The sequence below is a fragment of the Chiloscyllium plagiosum genome, unplaced genomic scaffold (assembly GCF_037043375.1).
Source record: "Chiloscyllium plagiosum isolate Xiang-an unplaced genomic scaffold, Cpla_swu_hap1 HiC_scaffold_11, whole genome shotgun sequence".
NCBI classification, from domain to species: Eukaryota; Metazoa; Chordata; class Chondrichthyes; order Orectolobiformes; family Hemiscylliidae; genus Chiloscyllium; species Chiloscyllium plagiosum.
The window spans coordinates 18588851-18601179 of record NW_028270149.1 but is presented as its reverse complement, the minus strand read 5'-3'; the positions used below and the strand labels follow the sequence as shown (position 1 = coordinate 18601179).

Sequence of the window (12329 nt, the reverse complement as noted above, 5' to 3'; positions counted from 1 at the left end):
GAGGCTGTGATCCGCAGGGCTCTACTGCCTGGAATCGCCACCCCTCTCAGGCTTGCATCCTTCCTGATGGATTCAGCAAAGGGCTCTATTCAACACACAAACAGTGCAGGAGAGCATGGACAGCCAGAGCTGCTGGTTTTGCAGGAAGGGCATAAGTCTAGCCCTGCTATTTAAGCTGACTCAGAACTGATAACAAAGACAGAATCTTTCTTTGGAAATCCCATAAACCAACCACTCAGACTGTGCTCTCTTGCTCCAACTCTACACTCAAGAGAGAAGAAACAATCATCAAGGGCAATGAGCAACTGCTAAAAGCAACACTCACTACCAACTTCCTGCTCAGAAGAGAACACTATGAATCCTCCTCATGGTTGGTGAAGCCTAACTCTAAAGAACCCATTTCTCTAGGAAAAAACTATAGAAATGATCCATAAGAGTATAGTCTTAACTAACAACCCACTCTCATTCACATGCCAATTGCGCACACACACATCACAGTTAGGGCTTAGGCTTTGAACTCATCTATTTTGTCATTAATGTTATTGCAAATCCTTTACTTTACATTATATTACAAATTATATACACAGACACTGGTTTGTGTTTGAACTATTACATTGAAACAACTGTCGATTGTTGGAAAAACTGATCTGGCCTGGCTCATTGATTGACAGACTCTGATTACCATAATCTATGCAATTGACCAATCAAAAGTTACAGATGCATCACCACAATTCAGCAGGCAGTGTCGCATGACATCACTTCCAGGTTCATGACTCACGTTGATATTGTACAGTTCCTTCATAAGTCATAGATTCACAGAATCACTACAATGCACATAGAGACCCTCTGAAGAGCAACTCACACAGACCCAGGAGGTTTTTGTTTATTTCAAATATATACTTTATTCATAAAAATATCTTGACACGCATACATAGTTTTTAAAGCAGTTCAATCCTGTACAGTAGCAAATGGAGAAACAACCCTCGGAGTGTGACTCTATCCAGCAAAGGGAAAACACGGCGACGTTATCCATGTACAGGGAGGCTGTGATCCGCAGGGCTCTACTGCCTGGAATCGCCACCCCTCTCAGGCTTGCATCCTTCCTGATGGATTCAGCAAAGGGCTCTATTCAACACACAAACAGTGCAGGAGAGCATGGACAGCCAGAGCTGCTGGTTTTGCAGGAAGGGCATAAGTCTAGCCCTGCTATTTAAGCTGACTCAGAACTGATAACAAAGACAGAATCTTTCTTTGGAAATCCCATAAACCAACCACTCAGACTGTGCTCTCTTGCTCCAACTCTACACTCAAGAGAGGAGAAACAATCATTAAGGGCAATGAGCAACTGCTAAAAGCAACACTCACTACCAACTTCCTGCTCAGAAGAGAACACTATGAATCCTCCTCATGGTTGGTGAAGCCTAACTCTCAAGAACCCAGTTCTCTAGGAAAAAACTATAGAAATGATCCATAAGAGTATAGTCTTAACTAACAACCCACTCTCATTCACATGCCAATTGCACACACACACATCACAGTTAGGGCTTAGGCTTTGAACTCATCTATTTTGTCATTAATGTTATTGTAAATCCTTTACCTTACATTATATTCCAAATTATATACACAGACACTGGTTTTTGCTTGAACTATTACATTGAAACCAACTGATTGACGAACTGTAATTACCATAGTCTATGCAATTAACCAATAAGAAGTTACAAATCAGCAGGCTGTGTCACATGACATTACTTCCAGGTTCATGACTCACGTTGATATTGTACAGTTCCTTCATAAGTCATAGATTCACAGAATCACTACAATGCACATAGAGACCCTCTGAAGAGCAACTCACACAGACCCAGGAGGTTTTTGTTTATTTCAAATATATACTTTATTCATAAAAATATCTTGACACACATACATAGTTATTAAAGCAGTTCAATCCTGTACAGTAGCAAATGGAGAAACAACCCTCGGAGTGTGACTCTATCCAGCAAAGGGAAAACACGGCGACGTTATCCATGTACAGGGAGGCTGTGATCCGCAGGGCTCTGTTGCCTGGAATAGCCACCCCTCTCAGGCTTGCATCCTTCCTGATGGATTCAGCAAAGGGCTCTATTCAACACACAAACAGAGCAGGAGAGCATGGGCAGCCAGAGCTGATGGTTTTGAAGGAAGGGCATAAGTCTAGCCCTGCTATTTAAGCTGACTCAGAACTGATAACAAAGACAGAATCTTTCTTTGGAAATCCCATAAACCAACCACTCAGACTGTGCTCTCTCCCTCCAACTCTACACAGCAAAGAGAAGAAACAATCATCAATGGCAATGAGCAACTGCTAAAAGCAACACTCACTACCAACTTCCTGCTCAGAAGAGAACACTATGAATCCTCCTCATGGTTGGTGAAGCCTAACTCTCAAGAACCCAGTTCTCTAGGAAAAAACTATAGAAATGATCCATAAGAGTATAGTCTTAACTAACAACCCACTCTCATTCACATGCCAATTGCACACACACACATCACAGTTAGGGCTTAGGCTTTGAACTCATCTATTTTGTCATTAATGTTATTGTAAATCCTTTACCTTACATTATATTCCAAATTATATACACAGACACTGGTTTTTGCTTGAACTATTACATTGAAACCAACTGATTGACAAACCGTAATTACCATAGTCTATGCAATTAACCAATCAGAAGTTACAAATCAGCAGGCTGTGTCACATGACATTACTTCCAGGTTCATGACTCACGTTGATATTGTACAGTTCCTTCGTAAGTCAGATTCCCAGAATCGCTACAATGCACATAGAGACTCTCTGAAGAGCAACTCACACAGACCCAAAACGTTTCTGTTTATTTCAAATACATACTTTATTTGTAAAAATATCTTACATACAATACATATCCTGTGCAGTTTCGTCTGGAGAAATAAAGAAACATTGCAGTGTGACTCTATCCAGCAAATAAGCCCAAGGCAATTCTTACTAGTACAAGATAATGCTTGCATATATTTGCAGCATTAGGGGGGTCCTGAAATTGACCGGTCTCTGATGTAAATTCATCAGAAAGACCTGACACTGTGCCTTGACAGCAACAGCACCAACATTTAGTGCGTCCTTCAGCAATTAGTCCTGGACCTTGGAATGTGCCAGTCTGCAACACTAGGTTGAGATACTATTCAGGATCAATGGTATCATTGATCCAGAATCTGGTTTCCAGCATCTGCAGTCATTGTTTTTACCTTGAGATACTATACAGGAAGACCAACAAGTTTTGGGATGACCAAAGAGTGCCTTCACCAAACTGATGGTCCTTCAGCCATTGTCAATGTTTGCCTCAGTTCGTGGCTCACGAACAGACCTCTGTCACATACAACAGCAAGACTGCCTCATATCTGATGGCCGGGTTTTTACCCACAATGGAGAGGGAGCGGGGCTCCCAAAAACCCAGTTTCTGCCTCACATTGGTGATTTTGTGCACCCTCCTAGCACCTGCAGGTAGCCTGTCCTGACTGTGAAGGGAATAAAGGGTAGTTGGCTCAGTTCACAAAGAATATGGCTTTGCTCTTGCCTCAATTTACCTTGGCTCCCAGATGCCCATGAATCTATGCACTGACTGACAGCAGATGGGGCGGAAAATGACGACATTGTCTGTGTAGCAGGAAGCTTTGATCTGCAGGGCTCTGCTGTCTGTAATAGTCCCCTCCTTCCTCAGGCTTGCATCCTTCCTGATGGACTCAGCAAAGGGCTCTATGCAACACACAAACAAAGCAGATCTGATTGGGAAGCTTTTTGATTGTTATTTCGTGCTATGGTAATACTGCTGTCAGCAGGACTGAGGACACTCTGACACGTCCTTGGGTCCACACAGCGTCTGTCTCCACTGGAGAGAGCCAGGAGGAGGGAGAAGCTGCGCTTGCTCAGTGTTACCAGCTGGGGAGTTCCTGGCTGTATCTCTCTCTCTCTCTCTTTCTCTCTCCCCCGTCTCTGCTTGTTGGGAATCAGCTGGAAGGTTCCGTTTTATTTTGTAGAGGGCGGCACAAGTTGATCGCGGATTGCTCGCGGAAACGGCCGAAGATGAAGTTCAGATATTAACAGGCACACTCAGTGGCGTTTGTGCGGAGCTCTGCGCTCACTGACTTATATTTTCCCACCAATTTTGTTTTATTATTTGAAGAAAGAACGTTAATGTTTCTTTTTTGGCCAGAGCTCGCTAGATGCCAGGCTGTGTGAAACAACATTGAGTAAGTTGTGCGTCGTGAATAATGCCCAGCCGAGTGAACGAGGGGAGTTCAGTATGAGGGACAGGCCTTGCCTCTGGCTCAGGCAAGTCGTACAAAGGTTTCTCTAATACGGCAACATGGTGTGGTCATTTATCCTGCATGTGGACGTTTGCTGTGGGCGCTTGTGCATGCACGTTGGTTCAAATCTCGACAGAAAGGGTTCTCTCCCCATGGCCGAGTGAGTGAATGAATCCACTCGGTCTGGTCAGTACATATGATCTCACCCAGACTGGGAGTATGATATCTCCTGTTGCCTTCCGTGCCCCTGAATTAGGCAGGTGGTGTTGATGGAATGGCTTCTTGCTGCCAACTGCTTTTCCAGAAGTCAATTTAAGTGTATATTTGACGAGTCAAGAGAGCACAATATTGTCTCTGCCGACTCAAGGTGCACCATTTATAGCCCGTTCAGCCAAGTTCGTGAGAATACGCAGCTCCCATTGCCAGTAGGATATCCAAATCAGGAAAAGGAATAAAAAATAACTGGTAAATTGTGACTGATCCAAATTGTGTTCATGTTATTATCTGCAGTTCTTTGTACACTACTGTATTTTGCCATCCCATTTACCTGGAATGAGTTATGGTACTGTGACATCTGCAAATAATTAGTTAAAGCCAGCTCAAAATTATTTGGGAATAAAAAAACCTTCCAGCTCAGTGAGCAAAATTACATCCAGCTTATTGGGCGGCACAGTGGTTCAGTGGTTAGCACTGCTGCCTCACTGCACCAGGGACCTGGGTTCGATCCAGCCTCGGGCGACTGTCTGTGTGGAGTTTGCACATTCTCTCCATGTCTGTGCAGGTTTCCTCCGGGTGCTCCAGTTTCCTCTTACAATCCAAAGGTGTGCAGGTTAGTTGAATTGACCATGCTAAATTCTTTCCTGAAGAAGGGCTCATGCCCGAAACGTCAATTCTCCTGCTCCTTGGATGCTGCCTGCCCTGCTGCACTTTTCCAGCAACACATTTTCAGCTCTGATCTCCAGCATCTGCAGTCCTCACTTTCTGCTTGCTAAATTGTCCCATAGTGTTCAGAGATGTGTAGGTTAAGTGCATTAGTCGGGGGTAAATATAGGGTGGGGGCAATGGGTCTGGGTGGATTGCTGTTCAGAGGGTTGGTGTGGACTTGTTGGGCCGAAGAGTCTGTTTCCACACAGTAGGGATTCTATAAACTGTGAATGCTATAAATCAGAAACAAAAACAGAAGTTCCTAGAATAGTTCAGCAAGTCTGACAGCATCTGTGAAGGGAAATAGGAGTTAATATTTCGGACCCAAAACATTAACTCTCATTTACCTTCACAGATGCTGCCAGACCTACTGAGCTTTTCCAGCAACTTCTGTTTTTGTTACACTATCACTTGAAGTCAGTTAGCTCAATTGGCTGGATGGCTGGTTTTTGATGCAGTATGTTGCGAACAGCATGGTTTGAGTTCCCACTACGGCTGAAGTTTCCATTGCACGACTGTCCTTCACCAGCTCTCCCCTTACCTGAGATGCAGTGACCCTCAGATTAAACAACCACCAGTCATCTCCCTCTGAAATGAGAGGGCAGCCCGGTCAGGGTTGAGTAGGACTAAACTTTACAATTTTTACATTATTATTGTTTAAATTGGGATCAAGTTTTAATTCTTGCAAGATAATTGATAGAATGCTGTGGAAATTTGTTTGTCTTTTTTTGCTGTCTTGATTATTGTCACAACTAATGACATAACTGTTATGTGTAGCATAGACATTTTTAGATTAACATTATTGACAATGATTTTGAAGGTCCTATTACAGAGGTAGTTACTGTTGCTGCAATAACTAAACAACTGTTGAAGAATATACAACTGTTAATGAGTTTAGGAACAGTTGGCAATTGCATTGACACAAGTTCAATGGACCAAGCTGTTTCACTCTTTTCTGCTCTTTATGCATTTGAAAAAAAAATACAGCAAACTATTTATATCAATTACCAATTGAATTTTGTTACAGTGGGAAATGGATATATAACAACTGAAATCATTAGAAGAAAAAAGAAAATAGCCTTTTCTAAACGACAATATGATATACCATGTTACATATTTTGTAAACAGATTGCACAATGAGTAGATATTACTTTCATCTAACAATTGAATCTTAAATTGGAGTAACATTTCAGATTTAAATCCCAATAGCATTAAAATAGAAGTGAAACCCAATAAAAAAGAACAAAAGAAGTATTAATATCATGCTTACTAATGGAAGGACTCAGTTATGCATTGATCTAAGGGAATTAAATTAAGTTGCATTGCGGTAAGATATTTTTGAAGCATAGATAATGGACATTATACCAAATATTTTCAAGTGTGTTATTCCTGTGTGTACTGTTGTACAAGTTTTGGATCTGTTTCATATTGTCAAAAGTGTTACAAATGAACCTGACATCCTGTTGCATATCCTGTTGTACACACTGTAATTTTGATAAGTTGTTTCCTCACATGAGATAATGTGTTGGTAACTTATTATAATATCTGCACTGGGAATGCTAGATTTTCTGACATGCTGCTGCTCCAATGATTCTCTTCCTTGTGAATCTTCATTGACATTGTTGCAATATGCTCTTATCGCATGAGATTGTTTACAGATCTAATGTAAAGTGAATAAAAGGATGTTTATTTGTTCACTGGCTAAGCCAGCCAGCATTTATTACCCCTCCCTTATTGTCCTTAGGAATGCAGTGGTGATCCACTTCTTTTCGGAACGGGGTAGATTGCCAGGGCAGTTGAATAAACCTATTAAGGTGGACTATATGAAGTGCCTATCCCCTGCCTCCATTTGTCTGAAGGTCATTGGGACATGAGGGGCTGATGAAGATTTCTGAGGGGAGTGTTAGTTACCTGCAGCCAAATAGGCATAAGTGAGGACTGCAGATGCTGGAGATCAGAGTCTAGATTAGAGTGGTGCTGGAAAGGCACAGCAGGTCAGGCAGCATCTGAAGAGTAGGAAAACCGACATTTCCTGCAAAAGCCTGTCCTGGTGAAGGTTTTGCCCGAAACGTCGGTTTTCCTGCTCTTCGGATGCTGCCTGACCTGCTGTGCTTTTCCAGCACCACTCTAATCTAGACCTGCAGCCAATTAGCGAACAATTGGCAAGTCAGAGATTTCAGGTGGAATTCCCATCCAAGGAGATCCAGGTTTAAGTCCCACCTGCTCCAGAGATGTGTAATGATATCTCTCAACAGGTTGCTGAGAAAATATCGAGAATTTCCATCCTTCTTGATTAGAGTCATAGAGTTGTACAGCACGGAACAGACCCTTCAGTCCAACTCATCCATGCTGACCATGTATCCTAATTTAATCTAGTCCCATTGGACAGCATTTGGCCCATATCCTCCGAAGCCCATCCTATTCATAAAACTGACCAGATGCCTTTTAAAAGTTGTATTTGTAGCACCCTCCACGACTTCCTCTGGCAGCTCATTCCATACGCACACCACCCTCGGCATGAAACAGTTGCCCCTTAGGTCCCTTTTTAATCTTTCCCCTCTCACCCTAAACCTATGCCCTCTTGTTCTGGACTCCCCCATCCCAGGGAAAAGACATTGTCTATTCACCCTGTCCATGCCCCTCATGATTTTATAAATCTCTTTCAGGTCACCTGTCAGCCTCCGACCCTCCAGGGAAAATAGGCCCAGCCAATTCAGCCTCTTCCTATAGCTCAAACCACCCAACTCTGGCCGCATCCTTTTAAGTCTTTTCTGGACACTTACAAGTTTCACAACATTCTTCCTATAGCATGGAGACCAGAAATGAATGCAGTCTTCCAAACGTGGCCTTACCATGTTCTGTACAGCCACAACATGACATCTCAACTTCTATATTTAACATTCCTGATGAAAGGCTTATGCCCAAAACGCCGATTCTCCTGCTCCTCGGATGCTGCCTGACCTACTGTGCTTTTCCAGCAACATACTCACGACTCTCTTCTATACTTAGTGCACTGATCAATAAAGGAATGCATACCAAATGTCTTCGACACTATCCTGTCTACCTGGGACTCCACTTTCAAGGAACTATGAACCTGCACTCCAACCTGTGGATGGAATCTCAGAACAGAGGTGTATGATGATGGATCAGGATTTGGCAATGTTTAGGAGTCTCATTGGATGCAAAGATAGCAGGCAAGGGCAAGGAGGTTGGAGGGCTGGGGTTTGAGACATTGTGGGGTCTTAAAACCATGGTGGAGGCTCACTGAAGCTCTCAGTGAGGGACTGACCACCAGCCCACACTGAAAACTCTGACAGGCTAGGAACTTGGAACTCTCCTTCCATTTCTTCAATCCCAGCTGTGGCAGAATATGGCCTTCAAGTTGGCATTGAATGCCCTCTTCAGGGTCTCAAATGGTCCACTGGTGGTGTCGGCCATCAAAGTCAACCTGCCTCTGGTATAATCACAATGGGGTCAAGGGCAGAGGCTCAATAGCAGCAGTGTGTACAAAATGCACTGCAGAATTTCACCAAGGCTCCATTAGATAGCACCTTTCAAACCCACAACCGCTACCATCTAGAAGAAAATTGTACAAGATACATGGAAACGCCAGCACCTGCGTTTCCCATCCAACGGCACTTACCATCTTGACTTATGAGAGCATAGGAACATGAGTAGTCCATTCAACCTGTCAAATCTACTTTGAAAAAATGGGCAACAGAGTGGCTCTGTAGTTAGCACTGCTGCCTCATAGCACCAAGGACCCGAGTTTGAATCTAGCCTCAGGTGACGGTCTGTGTGGGTTTCCTCCGGGTGCTCCAGTTTCCTCCGTATTTCAAAGGTGTGCAGGTCAGGTGGATTGACCATGTTAAATTGCCCCATAGTGTTCAGGAACATGCAGGCTCAGTGAATTAGCCATGGGAAATGTGGCATTGCAGGGATAGGGAGGGACTGGGATGCTCTTCGGAGGGTCAGTGCAGACTTGATGGGCAGAATGGCCTCTTTCTGCATTTTAGGAAATCAATGAAAAAGATGCTGTGAGCAACATGTGAAATAAATGTCCAGGACCATTTTGCCACTTGAGCTTGATCCACTTACACTTTATGACAGGGAGTCCCTGGGCAGTGAGTAATAACAGTCTTGGTTGTTACTTCTTTGTTTTCTTAGCCTGTAAGACCAATGACTGAGACTCGATGGCATTGACTGAGATCCACTAAGTCAGTAGAGCTTAGGAATCACACCTGAGGACTCATAGAGTCATAGAGATGTACAGCTTGGAAATAGACCCTTCAGTCCAACCAGTCCATGCTGACCATATATGCCAACCCAATCTAGTCCCACCTGCCAGCACCTGGCCCATATCTCTCCAAACCCTTCCTATTCATATACCCATCCAAATGCCTTTTAAATGTTGCATTTGTACCAGCCTCCACCACATCCTCTGGCAGCTCATTCCATACACATAGACAAACTCAAAATTCACACTTAACTGTTTATTTTACCCTTTGTAGGGGTGGCTGGATGCTTCTAGCATTCTCATATTATTTTAGATTTCCAGCACTAGTGCTCATTGTTAGAAGAGTGTATGATGTAGGAGCTGGAGTAGGGCCATTCAGAATATCGAGTTTGCTTCGCCATTGAGGGGGATCTGTGTGAAAAAGTTGCCCCTTAGGTCTCTTTATATCTTTCCCCTCTCACCCTAAACCTATGCCCTCTAGTTCTGGACACCCCGACCCCAGGGAAAAGACTTTGTCTATTTATCCTATCCATGCCCCTCATAATTTTGTAAACCTCTGTAAGGTCACCCCTCAGCCTCCGACGCTCCAGGGAAAACTGCCCCCGCCTGTTCAGCCTCTCCCTGTAGCTCAGATCCTCCAACCCTGGCAACATCCTTGTAAATCTTTTCTGAACCCTTTCAAGTTTCACAACATCTTTCCAATAGGAAAGAAACCAGAATTGCGCGCAATATTCCAACAGTGGCCTAACCAATGTCCTGTATAGCCACAACATGACCTCCCAACTCCTGTACTCAATACTCTGATCAATAAAAGAAAGCATACCAAACGCCGCCTTCACTATCCTATAATATTGTTATATATATTCACATTAAGTGCTCAGTCGGTGATGGATTTTGAAAATCAATTGTATTGCAAATGGAAATCTAGGCCCTTTTATTATGTAGAATTACTGAGAGTTTCTACAAGTCAAATAGGCCATTCAGCCCAACATGTCAATGTTCCAAATGAACATCTTTCCACCCTCTTCATTCTAATCCAATCAGCATGTCCTTCTTTTCCTTTCTCTCTTACATATTTATCTCGTCCCCTTAAATGTCTCTGTTTGCTTTGCCCCAACCACTGCATTCATTTGCGGGCTGCACATTCTAAGCATTCTTTCTGTTGAATTCCTCATTGGATTTATTTATGTGGCTGAGTCTTTTAAAAGAAGCAGTGTCACATTGTTACAACTGAGATCAAATTGAGAGAAAATTAGGTGTCTTGAATCTAATGTAAGAATCCCATACAGACAGATGGTACAGCTGTTTAGCAGAAGACACCATGCAGTGATGAGCTGGCGGTTATTAACTGGGATTTCTCTGACACTTGAGTTTCGAGCATCAGCTGCGTTGATGTCAGCTGAAAGCCAAACACTTCCTCACTAGTGAGGGAAGGATTAGCGACTCTCTCGGTTGGTCAGTTACTGAATGTGTCAGCTGTCTGGATTGTAGAGCAGTATAAGGTTCAGGGATCCCGGACAGTATTTGTAGCATTTGTGCATTCAGTTGAATGGTCCCAACTCAAAATTCACACTTAACTGTTTATTTTACCCTTTGTGGGGGTGGCTGGATGCTTCTAGCATTCTCATATTATTTTAGATTTCCAGCACTAGTGCTCATTGTTAGAAGAGTGTATGATGTAGGAGCTGGAGTAGGGCCATTCAGTATATCGAGTTTGCTTCGCCGTTGAGGGGGATCATCGCTGATCTGATAATCCTCAATGCCACCACTTTTCCCGATTATCCTTGTTTCTCTTTGCCTAAGAGTCTGTCTTGAATAGACTTAATGAACCAGCCTGAACAGCCCTCTGCAGTGAAGAGTTCCACAAATTCACTAGTGTCTGAGGGAAGACAAATCCTCATCTTTATCTTAACTTGGTGACCCTTTACTCTGAAATCATGCCCTCTGGTCCTAGACTTACCACACGTAGCATCTACTCTGCCAAGCCTTCTACGAATCTTATACGTTTCAGTCAGGTCACCTCTCATTGTTTCAAAATCCATTGAGCACAAGCCCACTCTACGCAACCTCTTCTTGTAAGAAAATCCCTCCATGCCCAGAGTCAACCTGGCGAACCATCTCTGGACTGCCTCTAGTGCGGGTTACATCTTTCCTGAGGTTAGGGGATCAAAACTGTTCATAGTGTTCTCATCTTAAATGTAACAAAAGAATGTCAGATGCTGAAGATCTGAAACAAAAGCAGAAATTGCTGGGGAATCAGAGCAGGCCTGGAAGCATCTGTGGTGAGGAAGCAGAGTCGACGTTTCGAGTCCAGTGACCCTTCTTTTGAACAGACTCTTCTGAAATTTCTCCAGCAATTTCTGTTTTGGCCATAGTGTTCTAGCTGTGGCCAGGCTCATGCCTTTTATGGTTTCAGCAGAACTTGTTGACTTTAATGCTACATTCCCTTTGAAATAAAAGCTTCTTTTAAGTGAAGTCTCCAACTTGCTCGCAACTTGAAATCTCTGCCTCATTCTGGACTGTATGCAGCTGCATCATGTTGCAGTCCACATCACAACATTGTTCATTCATTAAAAGCTAAAAAAAGAGGGACAGGTTTCAGCTTTACTGCTGAATCGCAGGCAGCCAGGTTTGACAATTTAAGAGGTTCCCACTAGTTGGACGTTATAGAATCATATGTTCCTGAAGGATTGCTTCAATGTACATCTCTTGCAACTTGATGTTTTGGTTTGTACCGTCAACTTGGGAATGAGGAAGTGCAGTGACAATGTTCAATTTACGATCATAGAATGACACCTCACAGATGGAGACCATTCAATCCATTATGTCAGTGCCAGAAAGAAGGCAAAACACTGACTGC

General features: G+C 43.2%; 1 protein-coding gene and 3 non-coding genes across 5 annotated transcripts in view; 1 reads left to right on the top strand and 3 right to left on the bottom strand.

Moving 5' to 3' along the window:
- Nucleotides 1-230: 230 nt before the first annotated feature.
- LOC148148761 (small nucleolar RNA U3) lies at nucleotides 231-446 on the bottom strand. The gene has a single exon (XR_015758729.1). It is a non-coding gene; the product is annotated as a small nucleolar RNA U3 (small nucleolar RNA).
- An 824-nt stretch (nucleotides 447-1270) lies between these two features.
- LOC148148760 (small nucleolar RNA U3) lies at nucleotides 1271-1486 on the bottom strand. The gene has a single exon (XR_015758730.1). It is a non-coding gene; the product is annotated as a small nucleolar RNA U3 (small nucleolar RNA).
- Nucleotides 1487-2260: 774 nt separating this feature from the next.
- Nucleotides 2261-2476, bottom strand: LOC122557569 (small nucleolar RNA U3). Its single transcript, XR_006313871.2, has one exon. It is a non-coding gene; the product is annotated as a small nucleolar RNA U3 (small nucleolar RNA).
- An 857-nt stretch (nucleotides 2477-3333) lies between these two features.
- The window catches only part of LOC122557455 (A-kinase anchor protein 17B-like), a 41775-nt gene continuing 32779 nt past the window's right edge, over nucleotides 3334-12329 (top strand). The window contains exon 1 of one of the 2 annotated variants that reach the window (XM_087991879.1): nucleotides 3334-4251. The gene's annotated coding sequence lies outside the window, so the exon portion shown is untranslated. Of the gene's footprint in view, nucleotides 4334-12329 lie in introns of both variants that reach the window. The other variant, XM_043705215.2, reaches the window with a different exon arrangement.